Here is a 3151-nt window from a genome sequence, read left to right as displayed (position 1 = left end):
CCGAGGATAATAGGAATTTTAGACTCCATGTTTACCACAGATTAAGTATCAAGAATAAGAAAATCCACGGGGTAATAGAATTTTTCAATTTGAACTAATACATCCTCAACAATACCCCTAGGCTTTTTGGTGGAACGATCAGCAAGCGGTAGCACAAGTAAGGCATGAGATTTACACTTGCGCCAAGATCAAGTAAGGCTTGGCTGACTTCATGGGTCCAAATTTGGCAGGAAATGGTGGGACAACCGGGATCTTTGTATTTTGGCGGTGCCTTTTGTTCAATCACCGCACTCACTTGCTCAATCAAGAAGGCAGTCTTCTTGACATAGTGCTTCCTTTTTGCAGTGCAAAGATCCTTGATGATTTTGGCATAAGTGGGCACTTGTTTTATGATGTAAAGCAAAGGAAGATTAATCTTCACTTGTGTCAAGTGCTCAAGGATTTCAACTCGGTTATCAGGAAGTTTCCCAACAGGTTTCAAAGCCTGGGGAAATGGTACTTTTGGAGTGGCATTGAGTGGTGGATTTTCGGAAATGAATTTTGGAGTACTAGGAGTGTTGGATTTTATGGGTGGGTCTTGCAAAGTTTTACTACTTCTTGTCGTGATGGCATTTACTTTCTTGACATTTTGATCATTAGAATTTGAAGATTGGGCCATGTGTTGGCCTTGCAAATTGAATTTCGGTTGGGAAGGAATTTTTCCTTTTTCCGGAATGGCCAAGGATTCAGTCAATTTTGAGAATTGACATTTCATTTCCTTGATTTCTTCCATCATTTGGCGATTCATTTTTTATTGTTCCTCTATGAATGCATGAAGAGTATTCTCGAGAGAATTTCATTGTGGATGAGCATTGTATTGAGGTGCAGACTACACCTTTGATGGTTGAACTTGTTGCTCATTTCTCCATTGGCATCCAGATGATTGAACTTGGTTGGAATCTCTCCAACTGAAATTTGGGTGGTTTCTCCAAGTTGTACATATGGGATAATGGCTTGTTATATGCCCCTAAGGCATTGCATTGCTCCTCATAAACCCCCCTCATTTCATTCAAAGCTAAGCAGTCCTTAGCTAAGTGCTTCATCCCTCCATAAACAAAGCAAGGTTCTTGTGGTTCCACTTGAGCGATCATGTGCGGTTTTTGGCCATTTTTCGTCATCAAGACCTCAAACTTATTTTTCAAAGCTTCGAGTTGGGCCTTAACACTATCCTCTTCTCGAAGTTGATAGATCCCAGATGGTTTGTGTCAGTTGGTGCTATTAGTAGCACTTGGACCAATCCAGGTATGAGACTTTTTCGCGGTTTCTTTGAGATATTCAAGAGCATCGTCTGGCTCTTTTTCGAGGAATTCACCATTACATAACATTTCTACAAACTAGCGCTCACGACTCGTGAGGCCTTCATAGAAGTAACTGACCAAATGCCAGTTCTCATAGCCATGGTGTGGGCACTGATTTAACAGATCTTTGAATCTTTCCCAGATTTGATAGAACGTTTCATTGCCCTTTTGGGAAAATGTGGAAATCTGTCGTTTTAGACTATTGGTCTTATGGCTAGGGAAGTGTTTCAGAAAGAAGGATTTGGTCATCTCCTCCCATGTTCCAATAGACATAGGTCTCAAAGAGTATAACCAGCTTTTGGCTTTGTCCTTCAAGGAGAAAGGGAAGAACTTCAGTCGCATAAAATCGGCATTTTCGGCTCGGTTATAGAACGTGGCTTATTTTGATAGAACAAGCTTGGTTTTTCCAATAGTAATAAGTTCAGCAATGTAATAGTGCAAAGGTGGATGCTCGAAATGTTCCCAGGGCGATTGGGAAGGTTGCCAAGGCACCGCTTTAGATCCACACTTGCCTAGACAAAACTCCCCGAGGTTCCCAAGTAAGTGTGAAGGGTAACGCTATCACAAACCTTATTTAACAACCAATCTTTCTCCATAGAACAATATCGGTTTCTACCATTTGTAATATTACACAATTGTTCGCAATACTAAGCATTTTATTATTGAAATTTTATGTTTTTTTTTAAAAAACCTAAATTCTAAGGAAAACTAAGGCAAAGAAAGTAAAAGCCTAAACTAAGCAACAAAATAAACAACACAAAAATAAAATAAAGAAAAGAAAATTAAAGTGAAGTGAAGATAAATTAACAAGCTTAATCTTTTTTTTTTTTTTCAAATATGTGTTAAACTAAAAAAAAAATTAAGAAAGAGAAATGGAGTAAGAATTAGTAAAAAAAGATAATTATATAAATATATATATTTATATATGGTTCTTTTTTTTAACCAAAAGAAAGGAAAATGAAAAAAATAGAAATAAAAATAAGAATAAATATATATATGTATAAATATATTTTTTACGTTTTTTTTCTTTTATAGATATGTATATATATTTATGAATATTTATATATATATTGTTTTACTGAAGAAAAGAAAAAAAAAAGAAAGAAAATATATATATAAAGGAAAACAAAATTTGTTTATGATTTTTTTTAGTTTTTTTTCTTTTTATTTTTGTTATAATAATAATCTAATTAGCTAAAAATTAGTAAATAAATAAAAAACTATACTAACACAATATTTATTCCAACAAAAACACAAATAAAGTTATCAACATTTTTGTAAAAATTTCACTAAACCTTTGAAAACTACCTCCCCGTCAACGGCCCCAAAATTTGTTTAACGCCCAAATCGTGACAACCACTAAGTGGTGGTTGTTGTATAATCGGGCGGTCGATCCACAAGGAGGTAACCTAGAATAAAAAGATTAGTAGAAAATAACACAAAAAGTTAATAACAAGAAATAAATAAAATTGTAAATGAAAAGATGTTTGAGATTTTGGTATTGTCATTTTGATAAAGTGATAAAATGAGATAAGTGAAGTAAAAGTAAGGGTAATCAAGAGTTTGAGAAATAGAAAGGTTTCAAGAATCATCCATATGCTTGTTTAGTTACTTAGTTACTTGATTTACAAAAATGCACAAGTAAATAGTTCACATCCCAACATTTACTTGGAAAATCTAACATTAAAGTCCATATTTTTTCTAACAAAAGTCCATTTGAGTTATCAAGTTCTTTACTTTAAAAACACAATGTTAATCTTATGAAAAATCTAAAAATGACAAAATACCTAAGGGCAATAATGCAATAGAAGATT

At 34.0% G+C, this 3151-nt stretch overlaps 1 non-coding gene across 1 annotated transcript; it reads left to right on the top strand.

The window, feature by feature from the left end:
* The first annotated feature begins 1431 nt into the window (after window positions 1-1431).
* On the top strand, window positions 1432-1538 carry LOC133833757 (small nucleolar RNA R71). The gene has a single exon (XR_009893120.1). It is a non-coding gene; the product is annotated as a small nucleolar RNA R71 (small nucleolar RNA).
* Window positions 1539-3151: the final 1613 nt, after the last annotated feature.

Source organism: Humulus lupulus, chromosome 4 (genome assembly GCF_963169125.1).
Source record: "Humulus lupulus chromosome 4, drHumLupu1.1, whole genome shotgun sequence".
Lineage (NCBI taxonomy): Eukaryota > Viridiplantae > Streptophyta > Magnoliopsida > Rosales > Cannabaceae > Humulus > Humulus lupulus.
This window is presented reverse-complemented; position numbering and strand designations above follow the sequence as displayed.